At 36.0% G+C, this 12,887-nt stretch overlaps 1 protein-coding gene across 7 annotated transcripts in view; it reads right to left on the reverse strand.

Moving 5' to 3' along the window:
* Positions 1-12,887, reverse strand: part of corn (cornetto) — a 44,274-nt gene that overhangs the window by 13,529 nt on the left and 17,858 nt on the right. The window contains exon 1 of one of the 7 annotated variants that reach the window (XM_053769679.2): positions 5,791-5,955. The exons of the other annotated variants lie outside the window; for them this stretch is intronic. The gene's annotated coding sequence lies outside the window, so the exon portion shown is untranslated. Of the gene's footprint in view, positions 1-5,790; positions 5,956-12,887 lie in introns of those variants that run through there. 7 annotated transcript variants of the gene reach the window in all.

Below are 12,887 nucleotides of genomic sequence, written 5' to 3' on the forward strand. Positions count from 1 at the left end.
ATTTTCACAGTGTAGGTACTTTCGCTGCGACGACGTGGGAGGCAAGGATAATACAAATTAGGTTCTTTATTTCGGATTCCAATTAAGTCTTTATAACATAGCACAGTAAGATATCTATACTCATGTCACAAAAAACGTTTTCCAATTGAAAACGACATTGTTTTTATGTAAAGTTCACACGATTCATGTGTGTGTGTATCGACAATGACCAATGATAATGTAATCAACTTTCAAACAATTCCCCTGTCGCGTCTGTCTATATGGACGCAATTAACTCAAAAATTACAGGGTTCATTTTTGTACGGTTTTCACCAATAGATAGTGTGATTCTTGAGGAAGGTTTAGGTGAATAATTTATGATGGTTTTACCCGAATAAAGCTGGGAACGGACAGCTAGTTTTTCTATTAATTAATATCTATAATTTGATGAATACCTGCCATCGCTTGTGTCATTATCTCAATAAGTTACAAGAATAACTGAGATTGATGTAATTATTTTTTCTTCTAGGCTATGCATTCCACAATACAAATCCAGCACTGCACTAAAACACTGGCAAAATTTACGTATGGCAATTTCTGCATTCATTCACACATTAGAATCAAGACGAGATGAACGTGACAGTACTTAAACTCAATTAACGTCCCCACATGGAGACGAAATTAAACGCGGTCACAGACAGATAAATGTCTCTTGCAGACATGTAAGATGCAGTCTAAAGAATCACATACATAAAGACAATGTAGTATATGATGACAGAAAACTCTGGAAAACAAGAAAAAGTAATAAAACTAAACTGCTCGCTGATTTGAGTGCGATTGCAAACTCCAGTATCATATCTGCAATGCTTTGTATGCAGTCTAGTCAGCAGCTAGTTTACGCAAAATTTCAAGAAGATTGTTTGAGTCGATAGAGCGTGAAGACGTAACAAACATACTTTCGCATTTATAATATTAGTTAGGATCTAAGTTGACCAGTTACTTTTTCCATTGCACACTAATATAGGTGCTTTTTTTTGTAATAAGGCTTAGTAAAGTTGTTGCCCCAGATCTTTTCTGCGCCGAACTGTCAACTACGCCGCTGAATGCTCCAAAACAAACGTTCTCGTGCGAGTCTACACACAAACGCATAATAAATTAATTAATTACTATTGGAACACGTTGGAATTCGACACAAAAATGAGTAACATTTCGTTGCGTTTCGTGGGAAATGCGGAGAATGTTGTGGCTTTAATTGCGAGAGTTTACACGCTGCGACCTTTGAGTTCAAAAGTTACAACCTCTCTTTAAATATTATTTGACACAGCCGGGTATGTATACGCAGTGGTAAAACTAATATTGTTTTAGTGTGTGTTACAAGTTCATTGACAATTAATAGCTTGTACCTAGATAATCGTAACTGTACGAGATAGATACTTTTCTCAGAGGTAGAAAGTATTAAGTAAGTAATAAATAGAAAGTAGCTGCAACCCGTGGCTATGTTCCCGTAAAAATTAAAGCAGTTAAGGGGATAACCTACCTCATAGATATCGTATACAGAAATCGTTTTACAAACGGTGGTTTTAGAGATTAGCGCATTCAAAAACAATTCTTTAGCTTTATTATATCAGTAATATAGATATTATTCATACATTGCGCAGAGCAGGTTAGTGAGGTCCTAGGTAAACAAAATGTAGTGGTTCGCGTTAAAAATAAATTGGATGTCCGCGACTACCCTTTTACTTACACTGTATAATATTTACCGTTGGCTGGATAAATATTTACGTTTCCCCCTTTTTTAGTAACCAAAAACGATGCTTAAAAAATAACAAGCAGCCACGCTGAAATTTAACATTGACAGAATCGAGAGTTAACTTTCTAATGAATGGTAATTTATTATAATAAGTAGATAACTACTGAGACAGTTGACAACTGGGGAGAAAGCTAATACATTTCTTTCAGATTAATAAAATTATGATCTGGTAAAACAGAAGCCCGTCATTGGTCCGACATTATTCTATTATTTTATACTGTTGTTATTTTTATGGGCAATTTATGGTCTGTTCACTTTCGATACTAAACTTAGCTGATTGCTAAATAAACAGAAAACTTTGCCATAAGAGTTGAAAGTAAATCTCTTGAATCGTACTTATCGTATGAGTAATAGAACCATATCATAGATTGTGCAATGTTTTAGTAGTTGACAATAGCGAGTACCTAAGATACGATAAATACAACAATGGATTTCCAAAGACATTTCGTCACTGTACGGTATACAAATAAATGATACAAATTTTAATGCTCAATGGTTTATGTCATCATTGGCTATTCATTAAAAATGCAGTATTTAGAAAAATGCATGAAGACTAGAGAGAGCAAAAAACTGGCCAAGAGCGAGTGCGTGTTTTTTTTTTTCATATTTAATGCAATGTCTTATCTAAGCATTAACATCAATCTGATGACAGATTGAAATGCAAACATGATGGATTATCTATTTGAGGATTTTTAACCCGAACAAAATAGCTACAACAACATAAATGCGCTCCAGTTCCATACGATATCGTCCGCAATTATTTTCAAGTGCACAAAAAACATAACCTAGCAAAAACTAGTTATTTGGTGGAGATTTATCTGGCAGTGACGCAATAGCCTAATTTAGATTCGCTGGATAACTACAAAGCAAGTAAAAAAAGTTATAGCTTTACCTATGGCCGTACTGGGCTCGTACAAATGTAAAGAGACACTTTGTATTCTGCAAATGGACATATAAACGTAACTTTATAAAATAAACTGTAATTTAAGTCAGCTTCAAGACTAAATGTATGTAAGACCATAATAAAAAGATAAGATGTTTGAATCAATTATAGCCGTGTTCAACTATTCTGAAACCCAATTTACATATAATCCTATGACGTTTAAGAAAATGTCAGTATGGTCAATTTATTTATACCAAAGCATAATATTTTCATTTAGCAAAATAAGACACATGTCTTTCGTCATCTGTTTATACACTTAAGGTTACCTTTATTTAGCACAAAACCCTTAAGGTTACAAAAGTTAACCGACTAATGTAAACAGCCAGTGCAAGGTCGTAGTTCTGGTCTGCACTGCAACCGGACATATTTAAGAGCATGTTTCTGAACTATTTTGCACACATTGATCGCCAGACTGTGCGCTAAGTAAACATGAACCTGTTCGTTTATTGCTTTTTAATTGCTTAGAAGAAGTGATTGCAACAAAACGCGAGATGCTATCGTACATTCAACGTGATAGCAAAAAGCAGAAAACGTGAATGTATTTCTAGATGGGAAGCAAATACCATCCCTAATACTCCTCGCCCAAACTTACAAGCTGCTTTGTGTGGACATTATGTAACGTCTAGTCTAGACTCTAGAGTAGGGAGAAAATTGCATTGCCAACCTCCGATTTTTCCATAACTGACAGGGAGAGAAGGCAAAGATACACTTCATCTATTCATTTATAAAATAGCTCCAATCCTATTCTTCTTCTTCTACATGTCGATGGCAAATGTAGAAACGCTCTATTGGAAAATAAATATTTACGAATTCTACTTTGACATAGAAAAGTCACAGTGAAGGTCTAATACCTGAATAAACATTTGATTTCTACTAATCGATGTTTGGTCTATGATGTCATTAGGTCGTCAACCTGGCATAATGGAGTAATATCACGGCGGATATAACAGGACTCCGGACACGCTCGTGCCGCGTCCCATCGGACCCGGCCTGCCGACAAATTGGACACAGGCTCACGGACTAAGGAACGTGTCCAATAAAAAATTTCAGCGATGAACTGATGAGCTCTGTGTTAACAAGGTTTACTTGTTTGTTGCAGACAAGACTTAAACGCACATGGTACAAATTCAATACTGGCGGAAATTATCTATCCCCTGTATTAAAAGTTTGTGGTCTGGCCTATCGGTCGTTTTGCTCGCCTTCGGCAATAAATATTAAATCCAGGGATTTGGCGGATATTTACAATCTTGTCCTATTTTTGACCAGTAAGATGGTGACTTATAAAATTTAAGGAAAATTTATTGACTCGGAAGATTTTGGCAAGATGTTAACTTATAAAATTTCAAGAAAATCTATTGGTATAAATATAGTTTAAAGCAATGGAGAATTTGGAATTTGCAATTTTACGATAGAAATGTATTTTAAAAAGAATAAACAGACATAGAAAATAAATTTAAGTAAAGTTTTGTTATGCAAGCACAATTTTCCGGTCTTTTCATTAATATATCAAATGAAGATGTCGATGCGCAGACTATAATGAAATAAAACCTGTCCTATTGACAGGTGGATGTGGATGGTAACATTTTATTGGCGACAACAATACACCTTACGATACCAACAATAAACCTTTTGTAGCAACCCTTTTACAGTCATTAACGGAACAGACAGGGAGGGACCGGAAACGAAGGGCGCGACGGACATGCTCCGTATTAACAGAACATTTATTGCGATTGTGATGAAGCAGCCAAAAATAACAAATTTATTCCCAAGAAAACACTTCTTGACATAAAGCAAACCTCAAACAATGAAGGACCGAGAGGAGCAAATTATGTAGATATTACCATAATTTTCGTATTAACATTAAAAATCAAAGGCATGTAAAGCTCGAATTTTCTGATCTAGAAGATATTTTCATTAATCAAACCAAAGTAATTATATTATGCAAAATCGCTAACATGGTCTGCCCGGCCACCGCACCCCTGCCCCAGAACACGGACCGTGCCATTTTAACGACCCCAATGACATTATTTCTAGAATCAACGTTATGACGCCGTTATAGGACATTATAATAAAACAATTTCCTTGATGGACTAACCTTCAACCTTTCTAATGGTGATATTGTTTCGAAAACCACCGCAACCAGCTTTGCGGTGATAAATCATTATCTTTAACATCCGTTTTAGGTTACTCTGTGGATGCGAGGATTAAAACAATTTTAAAGGCATATAAATCACCGATGACGGCCAGATATTTGTGAAGAGAACTGTGTTGTCTGGGCCAACAGTTTTATTATACCAATAAAATTCCCCCACATTGGCACCCTCGATTTTTATACGTACACGAGGTGGGAATGTTAAATTACAAGTCACCATTGATTGGTGTGCTCTGTAGGACCCCCATATAAAAATTTGCTTAGGCTAGATTATACTTGCTATTGAAATTAACACAACAAAACTCATGTGATTATTTTTTTATAAAGAATTTTGTGTTCAAAATCGCAATATACGACACATGCAGCAATTTTCATCATTTTATCGTTATCCTTTATCAATATTCAATATGGATGTCGAACAGATAATTGTAGAGCAAAATTGATAGATATATTCTGGATAAGGACAATTTATCAATATGGAGACACATAATACATAGCTTCATTATCATTACTTTTATAAAACAAAGTCGGTTCCCGCTGTAGGTCCCTATGTCCCTATGTATGATCTTTAAAACTACGCAATTTTGATGTGTGTGTTTTTTTAATAGATAGAGTGATTCAAGAGGAAAGTTTAAATAACATAGACGAACACCAAAATGCCGCAAAATTGAACTAGAAAATGTTTAATCCGGAAATTGTTTTTGAACTATGAATCAGATCTTTTCGTGTTTAACTCTTGAACTAAAACCAATAACCAATGCCATCAGAACCATTTTAATAATAATCAAAATGCTATTTCATCACATTATATATTTATTGCAATTTGCGACTTTATTTATTCGTTTATTGCAAAAGTTTAATATGAATTAAGGGCTAATTTAGAAAAAGCATCACCCTTTTCATTACCTGATTTTCCAAGAGCAAGATTTATTGTAACGTCAATAACACTTATGAGTTCACTGAGTTTCACCAAGTACACAACTTTATTAAGTGCACTGTGAATAACTTGAGGCAGGGCTCTAGCAGCGTCGACACGTCAGTATCGGAGTCGGGTGCGAGCTAAACTACCAAATAAAATAGCCGGCGCGATGGCGGCGACCGAGGGAGCACCATGTGCAGCTAACAAGCAGGCGATTCACATACACATAGCACGATTACGGATTTCATACAAGTGTCCTGTCGCCTTCACATGGCAAGGTTATATTCTGCACGCCGCGCACTTGGTTATCAAAGTGCTGCAGCTGTATTGTGAAGTCGATGAATAAAATAAATTAAAACTTATAAGTACTTGGAAATTAGAGGTTTCGTATTTTTTCAATGTTTCAAGAAATAGTTTGAGCCCTTGTAATATTCATAAAATTTAAACCCTGTTTATAGATAACTACTGATTGACGTTTTTGAAATCCTTATAGAAGTATTAGCGTGATCATTGAAATAAAACTCAATCGGATCCAATCGACCCTGTAATCATCGGCAAATTGGCAATCCGTCTTGGTTGACTACCGCCATATTGCTTGCAATGAGATCTGGTGCAGTCTCCAAGACGCATTTCAATCAGTTATTGCTGGAGATTTGCCGCTAAAACTCTATTTGCATATTACATACCGGTCGTTACATCATTCTCTGGTTCGTTAGGCCCTAGAGCGAGATTACACGGCATCAAAATAACAAATGGAGGTACGAATACGTATTTGTGAAATACGCATGTTTAGACTATTTCATGTATTACATCAGAATCAATTCAGTTCTTAATATTTAGAGCAATTTGATAACTAAGGTCTGTCAATTTGATAGGCCTATCGATTCCTCAGTTTTCAATATCCTGTCCAGACAGAAGTGCGTATTATATTTGATTTTCCTATTACGAGTTGCACGCCCCATGCATCAGCAGACTGATTGGATTAGAATCCGTGCAGCGAAGAGTACTTATCGATCTATGTAATGATGGGGAAATGGACCGCCGGCTGTAAAAACAAGCAGCTGCCTACAAATCAAAACCCTTTCCAATCATTACCACAAAGGCTTGAGTGCACTCAGTATTATCCAGATAATAAGTATCGATGACCTTAAAGATAGAGGACGTAATCTGCGAGAGATGCGTTTGCGGACGTAATTTAGGTCAGCATGAAATTGCTGAGAGAATTCTCTATCAAACATCTTAAGGGGCGACCCAGAATGGCCGATTCGGCCTTGACCGGTTGAACAGCCATATGGTACATGTTCTTTGAAACCCAACGTGGAGTTGTGAGACCGTGGCTGTATATGGTAGCTTACTCGAGACCGTCCCTGCAAGGAGTGCGTGAAATCGGGGGAATATGGTCAAAGCACATACCTTTTAAAACACGCGCCTTTACATTACCATTTGTGAACTATTGAAGTTTTTCAACACTATTGGTTTGGACTTTCGAGACCCAATATTGAATACAAACATAGATAAGTAACGTTTGATCCGTTGTGCTAGTCAAAAGTTATTGCAGAACACACTGAGATAATTAGTTACGACTTTACATAATGATGAACATCTGTGTCAACGGAATGTTCTGTCTGCGCATTTTGAAAATATCTAGTCCCTGAAAAAGTACGATGATTTTTTGGATTTGAAGATTACACCAATCTTCCATTTACAAACAGACTATACAATACAATTAAATCGCATGACTTTACGTGATATTTATTGTCACGTTTTATGTGACTTGACAGAATTACTTAATCGTTGACAAGTTAGACGCATATATAACAGTTTCTTCCGCTTGGGTTTGATTAATTAGTGGTATAAGTAAGCAGCCGTACCTATTAGTCAAGTCGAACCAACTATGAATCACAGCGCGTGCAAGCGTGACTTCGACAACTCGTTCTAACGAGCACTAATAACGTGCAGTCGACAACCGATCTAAATTCATTGCAAACTAGTCGCTGTTACCGTCGCATAAAGATCCAAGGAAAGAACATGACATGCAGTCGACTGGACAGGTATACAAACGGACCAGCTCCAATGAGACTGCATCCGTGTCACTGCATCGACCTGGCCACGCCATTGGCCCTGCAACCAGATCTGCATGTATGTTCATGACGCGGAACCGCTGCTACACGGGTATCGGATTCGACGCGGGTGCATAAGTTTGTTAAACCACCATCCATTGACGTGAGAAATTGCGAAATTTCTTCAGAAAACATCGTCCAATTTTAAGCTCATATTGCGCATCCACTTGAGTATGAAGAATAATGCTTTACTTAAATATTAATTTCATTTTCACGAAGAACAATCGAATGAATTATATCAATAGAGACAATACTTTATTGTATCTGATAAACAGAAGAATAGCAATTTCTAAGCCCTTGTCTTTGATTATATACCTGTCCTTGTATAGAATGAAAAATGTAACAGGGAAAATGCGGGTGTAAATAATCCGATTACTACGCTAACTCTTTGTGAGCCTCATGGCAAGTTGAGTATTTTCCCCACCGATAGCAATTTACGCAAAGAAACCCGTGCAATGTTGTACCTACAGAGAAACAATGGGAAAGAGTTTTTTTTTTTATTAACGAGGTTTTTACAACTGTGTAACTAATGTATGCAATTGGATTAGTACTTGCATTACTTTGATGAAACGAAAAGACAATATACATTTAGCACGATTGCCCGTTTGTGTACAACTCGAACTTTGTGCTTGTGGGAAGTTGAGTAGTGGGAGTGGCCAACCATAGATTATATATTATGGAAAGGGTGCAGTACAATGACAAAATTAAATTTATTTTATTTTATTTTCTATCCAGCAATGCACTGCATTGAAATCCGATTGAAAGCCTGAGAGACACAGAAATTGACCAGGCAGAGATTGACATAAATATAAATTTTGTAGCGATAGTCATATTGAAATCTAGCTAAACAACCCGGAGTAGACACTTCTGATTTCTTAGAAATTGTAGGGTGGATGAAAAAGAGCGCTATTAAAATTTCTCTATTCATCAGAATGTTCTACAATAGCTATAGCAAGATCCAAAATATTACAATGTAAAGGGATGAGATGTTTTGAGAATGTAACATAATATCTAATAATATCCCCCTCTCCGCGTGTTTAGTTACCCTGGAATGCAGGCAAACCACGCTAGTCTATAAACTAACTTACATTAACGCGTATGACAAATTACCGGATCTTTTACAACTAAATCCCTTTGAATATATAAGGATTTGTTACAAGAAATACCTAAGACAGAAACAAATGGCTAGATTATACGTGGGCTTGCGTTTGTGGAAGCTTTTACTGAAGCAAGCACAGACGGGAACTAATAAAATATGAATATTATGTGTCCGCCGTCGGATACGCGAGCTTGGTGGCCGATATTTCATTTCGGCGGTTTAGATTAGACTTCGAATGTCGATTTTGAAACATTTCCTCGTACATATTGAGATATTCACATATGGGTGGCTTCTGAAGCCGCGTAGAGACAACTTTAATGATGAAAATATACATTTGTTAAACATCAATCTCAGCGATAAAGTACTTCCAGGTAGGCATTTATCTAAATACCTTCTCATTTCTTAACTGAGAGATCAATCAAATAGCAAATTAATTTCGCAGATTTGTTGCAAAGGACCCAAGAAACTGACTAAAAATAACGTTTCCAAGACTAAGTTAACGCAGGTAAAGTAAATGCTTAAAATAGAACATAGCCATCAAAGGTGTTATAGATCAAACAGCTGCACGAAGATGATTCCTAATAGGATAATGAACGTTGTCACGCTGACGGTCGGCTGATGGCCGGTGTGGAAGCAACTACATGTCAAGTTAACCCGAATGGACCTTTATAAGACGGTAATAGCAGCGAGTTTGTAATGAATTGGGAAGGTTGGTGTTCTGTTGTCAGTACATAAACACAATGATAGTCGTCTACCGAGCAGGCAAGGCTTGGTAAATAAGCGGCTTCCGGAGCTGCCTGCAGACCACACGTGAACAAAGTTAGGAGTTCAACACATCGTTTTCGTGAAGGTAATATCAATTATCCAATCTATTATGCTAGTTTGAAATAAGTAATGTGTATTATTGTGGATAATTCCACAATAATACACATTACTAATAATAGATTTGCGAAACAAAAAAAATATTACATATGTATATAAACAAACAACGTACAAAGTAGAGAGCAATAAAAACTAAACTAAATCTTTACTTACATTTTTATATAAAGCAGACCGTGTCGAGTTTGTCTGTTTCTATGAACGCGTTAAACTCAAAAACTATGAGACGTTTGTACGGTTTTCAAAACAGGTAGTGATTCCTGAGGAAGATTTAGGTGTGTAATTTAATATGGTTTTACCCAAGTGAAGCCGGGGCGACACATCTACGATATTGAATTGAATAAACCGGCGGAGTGAAACAAAAGAGAATTGGTACAGTGTTGTTACTGTTAGCATTTTAATTGGCGATAATAATCGCGTTAATTACAGGACTAAATTCAATATTACGGCATTCAAGTTGCCTTTGCGCAATACTACAGGAAATTAGTGTGACTGAAAACGTTATACTTATATAGTTTCTTCAAATATGGTCAAAAGTACTTGTGAATGAATGAATTTATTAACTAGCACACACATTATATGCTTCAAAACTTCATCAGTTGACCCCATACAAGCAAATCTACTCTTATTTCAACGAGGTTTATAATTTACTTGTTTCATATTTGATCCAAAATTATGAGGAAATTTCAACACAGTTTTTATGAAAAAAAAAATATTTATAAGTACTTAAAAATTTTCTCGAGTAGGAGTTGAAATTGTAAATCTTAGAAAAACTTTCTCAAATAACAACCAAACGTCAACACAATTTACAGACAACTAATTCAAATACAGAATAAATAATATGGGGATAATTATTTACTTTTAAAAATAATGAAATTATATTGGTCAAGTTCATTGACAAGAAGAAGATACATTCGCACTCCTTGTCGCTAAAGACGATAAAATGATGAGAAAAAAACCCAATTAGGTATCTGGCAGATGGTGCAAGAGCACGTGTTGAAGACACACACACACACACACGTGTTCAAGTCGAAATCAGCTCAAAACGTCCAACCGTCACGAACATGTGTTTCTAGACATGTTTGAACTTCATTTGTAACATCAATTGAATTTGCTGTTTAAAAATTGCATGAAATATTAATCACTCTTGCAAATTTATCTTGCTGTGAATTTCCTTATTGCTGTTATATATTTAATTATTTTTCTATATTATTGTGTTGTCATTTCCGGCAAACTACACTTTTCCGGTTCTTCCATACTTATTTACCGTATCTAGATTGTTCTATATTACATTAGCATTACCTCATTCAATTTATAGGCGAGTATTACGAGAACGCCTGTTTTAATGGCTTCGATACCTTAAAATAGAATTTCTATAAGATGATTCACTTTCCGACCACCCAAATAAGGCACTAGAGAATCAATTACGACAAGGACTCTTCCTCGAGTTCGTTGCACCTTTATTTTGCATAGTACTGGGACGCCATCTGCATGGCGATCGAATGTAAAATGATTTTTTATGCTGTCTGCAATCGTTTGTTACGTAAATGTGTTTTAGGATGTTAAGATCCTCCAAATTTCTGCAAAATGAGTAAATGACCGCTATTAGACGCGCCAGAAGTGTCGAGCCATTAGAGGCATTGCAATAATGTAATTTTGGACAACGTAGGTTTTATTTTGTGCAAATTACTTCTAGTCACCTAACCTCGTTAGAGTTACGTCAGCGCGATCACCGTGATCGGCTGTTACGAGGACGGGTATAATGGACGTGTTAAGGCGTGAATCGCCGGTCCTATCTACATCCGGGAAAGTGGCACTGGGTGGTAAAGATTTCATCGCTGAGTGGTGTTCTATCATTGATTTCTAATCAAATGTACATAAATCAGAATAATAGAACAGAAGCTATATTTTTCAGAGATATTACCCCAATTACTATTCTATATATTCACTTTATAGAAATTAATAAATAGGCAAACAGAATCTAGACACGCAAAATCTATTCTAAATAAATCGCAAAAATTTATACAAGCTGTCAAAGGTCTGGCAATCTATTAAGCAGACATCAGATAGAAAGCAAATGACCTAATAAATCTTATTTCGGGGCGACAGCTCTTCGTGCTTTTGTTACCATTGACGGCCTGCGATATAAATCCTCCCAGGAGGCTCAACGTGAAAGGTCGCGTAACAATAACCTATATTGTGAAGGGGCAAGTTTTCGCAACGCTAGCGATGCTGGCAACACTGCGTGGAGCGACGAGCTGGCGCCGCGCTGTGAGCCGTGACACTGTCATGTAAGCTAATAATATAAGGCTACAAATAAACAAAGGTCACATTAAAAAGATCATGAACATGACAATATTGAAAGATATGTATGACAATGGAATTAGTGGACTTGATTCAACAGTTGGTCTCAGTGGTAGTAATCATGACACGACGATTTGAAGGTTTGGACAAGTGAATACCATTATGCTGACAATATTTTGATATGAGAACTTTGGTGATTGAAACAAAAGTTGATTGTGATTAATCATGATCATCATCATTAATCTCAATCAACTTTGTAAGATAAGTATTTGTTTTATACAAACGTGAGAAAAAAAAACAAATTGAAAATAATTCAAGGTTCCCAACTTGTTTGGTGTGTCTGAGAAATTCACCTTCAGCTTCGATGAAACCTTTAAATAAGTTGAACTTTAGACATTCAGAAATGGAAAATAAAATTAACAATGTTTTACCTCAGATCAGATAGATAGGAATGTAAGAAATTAGGATTTCCACTCCGATCAAACGAAACAGATCTACAATTTTTCAAATTAATCGGAACAACTTTTTAGTTCGTCCAATGGGAGTATTTTTATCAGTAATTTTTGGAGCCATTAGTATAGTAAGTGGTAGAACAAAATGGAATCAACATTAATACCGTGCATATAAATGGGAAAACTATAAAGTTACCTTATTATTTAATTACTTCTAACACCCAGTTTAC

This window comes from Plodia interpunctella, chromosome 3 (assembly GCF_027563975.2).
Source record: "Plodia interpunctella isolate USDA-ARS_2022_Savannah chromosome 3, ilPloInte3.2, whole genome shotgun sequence".
In the NCBI taxonomy this organism is placed as follows: domain Eukaryota; kingdom Metazoa; phylum Arthropoda; class Insecta; order Lepidoptera; family Pyralidae; genus Plodia; species Plodia interpunctella.